Raw genomic sequence first — 8,467 nt, 5'->3', positions numbered from 1 at the left:
GTGGAGAAACTACAGATCTGTCTGATAGACAATTTATGGATTTCCTACAACAAGACACCTAGAGACCCTTGATATTTTATTTCGGTTCTAAATGTTTTAATTTATTATTTTACTGAGAAAAACGGTACTAACAGATTTAAATTTTATGTTGTTCTTAAGGGAAAGAGACAGGGGTATTTCAGACATAGATAGAGGTAATGGATTTGGTAAAGGACTATACAACCCCTCTCTATAAAGGCTTTAATGATTTAACAGAGGCATTAGATTATGCTCGCGAAAATCTAGGGCCAAATTATTGTATTACTCCAGCTCTAAGATTAAATATAAAAGAAGTTTCCCAATATAATATTAAAAAAAACACAAAAAAAATTATATTTTGTGATCATTGTTCCTTCATGAATGAAGCTTTTAAAAGACTAAAGCACGCCAATGAGATTTTAACACAAGATAATGAAAATCTTGTAAATGAAAAAGGACAAATGTTAGAACATATAGGTAATTTACAAGATCGTATAAAGATTCTTATTTTGAACTATCACAATAGATTCAGCAGATTTATGAGACTCAAATAATCCCAAAAAGTTCTCCATCTTATTCAAAATTGGAAGGACCTACTGTATCGGGAAAAGATACAGCTAGTCCAGCTCAAACGGTAGCTAGTAAAGACTCCTCAAATCCGTTGATGGCTGTGCATTCCCCAATGAATGTAGAAATACCTACTGTATTGGGTAATGATACAGCTAATCCAGCTCAAACGGTAGCTGGTAAAGACTCATCAAATCTGTTGACGGCTGACACTTTGTCAAAAAGCATAGGGAGAATACTCCCAGCCAGTTTCAAGACCACAGGTACCTAGACAACAGACGAAGGAAACTCTTCAAAGACTAGGAAAGGATTTTTCTAAGGAAAAAGGAAAAATAAAAAAAGAAATATAGAAAAAATAGTAGTAGATTCAATAAAAAAAAATTGTTAGCAGAGCAACTGCCCAAAGAAATAGCAATGAATCCAGAACCGCCAGAACCAAGATTCAGAATTCCAAGAAAAGAAATAAGATCACCCAGAAGAGGAACAAGACTAGGACTATCAGACGAAGACAGTGATGAGTATGATAGAGACTACAATTCGGTCATGGATCAATTTGCCCAAAACTCAAATGCAGACGATAATTCAGGAATGAATTTCGATTCAGAAGCATTACATAATTTGGATACGTAAGTAATGACGATATTTACAAAAGATAAAATAAGAGACGTATGCAATGATATAATAGATAAATAAATGAAAGGATGGAAGTTAAAGAGGAAACATAGTCATGTGACTATGGACCCACCCAACTTGCCAAAATTCTTATCAAGAATATTGAAGTAAAGATTTGAAGTCCACAAATGTCTATAAATGTCATCTTTTGGAAGACTTAAAGACATATAGCTAGAGAGAAGTGAGAGAAAAATCAAAATTCAGAAAAATAGTCTTCTAAAGTTTTTGTTCATAAAGTTTCTTAGTTTGTTCCAAAAGAGAGAGAGAGAGAGAGAGAGAGTGTAGTGTATATTAGTCTTTTATTTCTTCATTCCGGTACTTATCAACTTTCAGGGGACTCCCGAAAGGAAAACCTCATTTCTTCCTTAAGACATATAAGTAATCATTACATAGATCTTCGTATTTTGCTCCCTAGTTTATAAATTATGTTTGAATTAATCAAGTTCATATTTTTTTTAGATATGATTTTATTATAGATCTGGATAGCCATGCGGATTACTGCCAGTTTTTCGATCTTGTAAAATTAGTAAATTACTTATTAGTACATAAGTTTTAATATTATAGATCTGGATAGCCGTGCGGATTACCGCCAGTTTTTTCGATCTTATAAAATTGGTAAATTATTTATAAATATACCCTAGTATATGGTTATTCTCTCAGTGTTTTAGCAGTAACGATGGATTAATCTGTAAATTTCTAGGAATTTGAAAAGTCCAAAGAAGATTAAAAAAGAACTGTTGTTATTGTTTCGGGGTGTGATTAAAGAAGATATTGCTAAAATACCTAAAATTGAAGAAAAAGAGATGAACAGGGTATAAAAAAAAAATATTCTGTTGGGAGAAAATACACTTTGATCTTTGTAACTTGTCTACTTACACTAGATTAAGGACAACGAAGAAGGAAATACTGAGTAGATTTTACACCATATTGATAAAACATTTGCTTTAATTGATCTGATTTAGTTAATTGTTTCTTGTTTATTTGCCTAACTTCATCTACTCTTTGTGTATTATCTTTATTTATATTATCTGTTTATTTGCGTATTATCTTGTTATACTGCCTGTTTATTGTTGGTATGTAGCTGGTAAAGACTCCTTAAATCCGTTGATGGGTGTGCATTCCCCAGTGAATGTAGAAAGACCTACTGTATCGAGTAATGATACAGCTAGTCCAGCAACTAGAAAGGAAAATTAAAGTAATAACAAATAAGGATATAAATTTTCTTAGTATAAATAACATAGAAAAAAAACTAAAAGAAATACGAAAAGAAATTAGTCAACTAAAAGAAATAACCCTCTCATGAATAACAGCCCTATAAATTATCAACTCTACTTAGCAATATTACAAAAACCGTCACAAATTCAATCAAAACCCGACGGTCTATCAGATCATCAACCCCAGGGAAAAACAGACTCCACAATAATAAAACAAAATAATATTATAATCTTATTATTATTAGAACTTAATAAAAACATAGAAAAAAGAAAACAAAAGGATAGTCAAGACAAAAGTGTAGAAGAATTAATAAAACAACTAAAAAGGATAGAAATAACTCCCTAAAAAGAAAAAGAAGAAGCTAAAACAAATAAACCAAAAGCATGAACCTTTTTTCAGCATCCCCAAGCAGACCAAGATCAGGTTTTACCCAAAATAGTTTAACAAATAATTTAACAAATAACATGTTATCTAGAATCATAAATAGACCAAAACTGACTCCAAGACAACAGCTAGAAGAAATTTTAGATATAGATAAAGATATACAACTTTTTCAACAAAATAGATTAAAATTAATAAGTGCCAAGACACTATATAATGAAAGAATATTTTCAATGACACAATTATATAAACATTATAGAGAAGAAAAATTATGCGTAATTGGTAAAGATAGCACTAGTATAAATCTAATAAGTTCAGAATCTTTAAGACAAATAGTCAAGTCAAACATAAGCCTCATGCATATGGGACTCATAGTAGTAGGCCTAAAAGGACTAACCAGAAAAAATCTAGGAACCAAAGTACTAGTTACAATCTATGATAATAGATGGTCAGACTCGAAAAGATCTATAATTGGAATAACAGAAGTAGACATGTCAACAAATGGAGGACTTTTTTATTGTAGTCCAGACTATATGATAAATTCTCTAGAATTTGAAAAATATATAAAGATAGGAATCTAGATTAAAGGATATGAAGAAATAATAATGAAAATAATTTATTAATATGTATAGGATTTATAGGAAAACTCGCCACTAATAGTAGTACAAAATTTAGACTAAGAATAGATGATGTAGTAAGTTTAATGGGAAATAAAGGTATTAAATTATTGAAACCTCTAAAGATAAATTCAGAAGAATATGCAAGACTAGAATGAAACTTAGCAAAATTTACTAAGAAAGAAATACTAAAGCCAACCGATTATTTAATGTATATAAACACTAAAGGAGAAACTTCAGTAAGATTCACAGACTACCAATATACAAATGAAAAAGAAACTGATGAAGAAATTGAAGAATGTGAAAATACTAATTTTATGAATATAGAAATATTAGAAGAAGGTTTTGAAGTAAATAAGACTATAATGAAAGCAGAAGCCCTATACGAAATAATAACGATAGAAAAATCAAATGTATAGGCTGCAAAATGAGAAATTTTAATCTCGCATAAGCTAAAGAACATTTTGTAAATTATGAAATGCAGCAAGTACTGCAAGCCCTTTCCAGAGAACAACCAAAATGCAAAGAGGAACCCATTAGATTACAAGAAGGTGGTAACAAAGGAAAAATTTTACAACTTACCAGTTCATGATCCTCAAGCATAGAATAATGTAATAGACATATGGAAAAACATGTTGTAGTAGACTACATACAACATATACAGGGAAATCAAGAACCAGATGCTGAAATTATGTATAGATATTTAGAAATATTTTAAGGAGAAAGTACTAAAGCACTTTGGGAAGCATATAAGACATTATTCCCACAAGATTTTCAGGAATTATTAGAACTAGCTCCAAATCCATACAATTTTGTAAACAAAGTACATACTCTACTAACAGGAGAAGATCCCACCAGTGGATTAGTAGTATTGCAGCAAAACCCTAATAAATTTAGAACAACTAAGTATTAATAATTGATCAAGGATTAAAGAATTTCTAAACGATTATTTTTATTACTGTACAATTAGTGGAAACTCGTTTAATCAGACTCTAGGAGCTAGATTATTTAAAAAAAAAATTACCAAGAGCTCTAGAAAGAGAGATAGAAGAAAAATGGTCCAAAAGAGAAGGAGTAATACAAAACTCAAACAACCAATGGTCAATAGGACAAAGAATATAACATGTAATGGATATGTTACAAGAAAAATGTACAAATATACAGATACAAAAACAATTAAAAAAAAGTGATACAGATTTTTGTAAAAACATATATACTACACAACATTATGACCAGGATTATAAAAAGAAAAAATATAAAAAGGCATATAAAAAAGACTATCGCCCTAGGAAGAAATATTACTTAAAAAGATCAAACGCAAGAAAGCGATACCTAGATAAGAATAAACATGTAAGAAAATATAACACTAGTAGAACCTACAAAAATAGATTAGAATGTTTTACCTGCGGATGTATAGAGCGCTTAGAAAATACTTGTCCAAAAAGAAACAATAGTAGATTTAGGAATGCACAATTAATAGAAGATGTAAATGAAAAGTTGATAAATGTAGATTAATATATGTCAGATAATGAAAGTATATACTCCATCAGGAGTATGGAAGTGTTTGAGGAAGAAAAAGATAAATCTGACTCTTCAAGATAAATGTGATTCTTCAGATTCTAGAGAAGAGGAATTTATAAATGAAATAAATTAGTCTTTAAAACTAAGAAGATTAAGAAGATTATGTTAGGAACATAAATATGTATTTCTTAGTCTTTAAAACTAAGAAGACTAAGAAGATTAGTCTGAAGGTTTTGAAGTCTTTTAATATTGGAATTAAAAGAAAGACTAAGAAGATTAGAAAAGATAAATCTGACTCTTCAAGATAAATCTGATTCTTCAGATTCTAGAAAAGTTCCTTCAAAATATGTTTTTCAAATTTAAAACATGAATTATGTTCTCTTCAAAGTGAAACTATCAATAACATAAAAATATGATAAATAATATTTAGATTTTTATATTAACCTTTTGAGTCTCTGAATTTGAAAAAAAAAAAGAATAAAGAATAATAGAAGAAAGAGAGAGGGGGAAGTTTCAAGTAAAATTCAGTATCTTTAAGAGTGAGAAGTTGATGCTCTCTCGGTGACGATAGCATAGCGTGTGCCCACCATAGGTAGGACGCCAAAAGCTTCGACTCCGGCTACTGAATTGTGGGAAATCGCTCAGGAAAGGACGACGAAGTTGGGAATGGGGACAGGAAAACGTATTGTGGCTCTCCAACGACCAAATAGTAATAGAACAAAAATAAATGGTGGTTCAACTACAGGGAAGAAAGCAACAAGTGGTATGCAATTGGAAATTCGGGGAGAGAATTATGATGAAGAAAATACGAGAAAGGTGAGCCTGAATGATTGGGTCACACAACTCATAAATCAAATGCGGCTATGGCAAAAAAAATGCACAGGAGTAGCTAGATTTAGTTGAATCCGCAAAGTCCATGTCGTGGGCTGATGAAGTGAAGGTAGCAGAATCTTCAACTTGTAAGGAAAAATAAATCAATGGAAAGAATGTTGTAGTTTGTTATGTATTAGGTGTACACCCACCTTATACTGTCCTTAATGGGTTTGTGCAGAGGTTATGGGGGAAGCTAGGCATAGATAAAGTTGCGATGTTGAAAAATGGTATACTTCTGGTGAGGTTTAAGGATGCAGTAGGAAATATGAGGTGATTCAAGGTGGAATTTATCACTTTGATAACAAACCCCTTATTGTAAAAGCATGGACCCAGGACATGGATTTTTCTAAGGAAGAATTGAAGTCAGTTCCAATTTGGTGTAAATTGCCAGGACTTGACTTTAAATACTAGAGTGCCCGAGGTTTGAGCAAAATAGGTATCCTAATAGGCAAACCACTAATGGTTGATAAGAATACTAAGCAAAAAATTGGGTTGAATTTTGCTAAAATCCTAGTTGAAGTACGAATTGGGAAAAAGCACTACCTACAATGGTGTCGTTTAAGAATGAAAGAGAAATGATAGTAGAGCAAAATGTCATGTATGACTAGAAGCCTACGATTTATGGGACTTACCATAAGCATGGACATGAAGACAATAATTGCAGGAAGAATAAGGCGAAAGAAAGAATGATTGAACAAAAAAGCCCAGTGAAAGAGGAGAATAAGCAAGGGAATGAGTGCAGAAGGAATAATACTAAGAAGCAGGGGCAAACTTATGATCCAAAAAGTAACATGGAAGACACTGTGAGTAAGCAATAGATGAGCAGTAGTAGGAGAAGGCAAGTGGAGAGTCCGAGTGTTCTGATAAAGAACATATTCCAAACGCTTAGGCAGTATCAAGATGTTGAACAAGCCACTAAAGTTGTCCCTAGGGGGACTGATCTCCCACCTAAGGGTCATGGTTAAGATTCTGAGCTGGAATACTAGAGGCCTCAATGTCCTCAATAAGCAGAAGGAGGTTAAGCTCATCTGCAATGAAGTAGAGATAGGGCTAATTGGTTTTCTAGAAACTAGAATTAAGGCTAATAATGTTGGTTTGATAGATGGTAATATGTTCTGTGGTTGGAAATATTTTTTGAATCATCAATCTAATTACAATGGGAGAATTCTTATTATATAGAAGGAAGATTGGTTCACTGTTAGGGTGAAGTATGATACTGCATAGGTCGTGACCTATGAAGTGACATATATACAATTGCAGCTTGAATTTATGGTAACTTTTGTTTATGCTTATAACCAAAAAGATGAGAGAATGATACTATGGGATCATTTGAAAATGCTGGGCCAGAATTGTAAGCAAGCATGGATGGTTCTTGGAGATTTAAATGTTGTTCTGCACTCAGATAAAAGAATTGGAGGGAGTGAAGTTACCCTTGCAGAGGTGGAGGATTTCCAAGACTGCATTGATATATGTACTCTAGGGGAACTACCACACACTGGGTGTAACTACACGTGGAATGATAGACAGGTTGACAGGATTTTTACAAAAAATGACTGGGTGTTTGTGAATGGTGAATGGTTAGATAATATGCCAAGCATGAAGACACATGTATTGCCTGAGGGAGTAAGTGATCACTGCCCTTTGGTAGTGCAAATGTTACAAACAAGGACTAAGAAGAAAAAAGCTTTCAAATACTGCAATGTTTGGAGTACTCATGCTGATTTCAATCAAATAGTACAGGAGAGTTGGAATGCACCTATTGAAGGCTATAAGATGTTTCAGGTGGTAAGGAAAATGAAAATGCTAAAGCAAAAACTTAGGCTTCTACACAGACGAGATTTCAATAACTTGGTGGAGCAGGAAAATAAAGACAGGCATAACCTCTAAAGAACGCAAGAAGAACTTCAATACAATCCAACAGATAAAGCTCTGCAACAAAAGGAAAGGAAAATAGAACAAAAGTTTAAAAGATCATCCTATCTAGCTAAGTTCTTCCTGCTTCAAATGAGTAAAGCTAATTGGATCAGACAAGGAGTCGACAATACTAAATACTTTTTCTCTATCATCAAGAAAAGGAGATCGATTCAAAGTGTTACTCAGATTAAAGATGCGGCCAACCAGATGCAACAAGAACATGAGAAAATGGTTGAAGTCTTTGTCCAGTATTATAAGCAATTGCTTGGGGAGAAAGGACCTGAAAGAAAGCATGCCCACCCATGTATTTCCAGGCAGGGACCAATTCTATCGGATGAGCAGCAAATGGGGATCCTGTAGACACCTAATTTTGTCCCTTTCAAAACCCAATGTATCCATTTTTGACCTCACCGTACCACGTAACTTCACCCATGTGATTATTCTTCTACCAAAAGACAAAATAACAACCCTTAACAAAATTCCTGACAATTTTTATCTTGTTTTAAACACCCTAACAACCTTTCTAATTAAAAAGGGACACCTCACACCTCACCACCCCACCCACGTGACCCCCTACCCTATCCTTTACACGTTTTCCTTTTTCTTAAAGACAAAGAGAATATATAGATATAGGACATCTTCTTTTTATCCATTTTTTTTCATACTACATCACCACAGCACACACGGAT

Source organism: Capsicum annuum, chromosome 4 (genome assembly GCF_002878395.1).
Source record: "Capsicum annuum cultivar UCD-10X-F1 chromosome 4, UCD10Xv1.1, whole genome shotgun sequence".
NCBI lineage: Eukaryota > Viridiplantae > Streptophyta > Magnoliopsida > Solanales > Solanaceae > Capsicum > Capsicum annuum.
The sequence above is the reverse complement of the archived record's forward strand: the minus strand, read 5'-3'. Positions refer to the sequence as shown.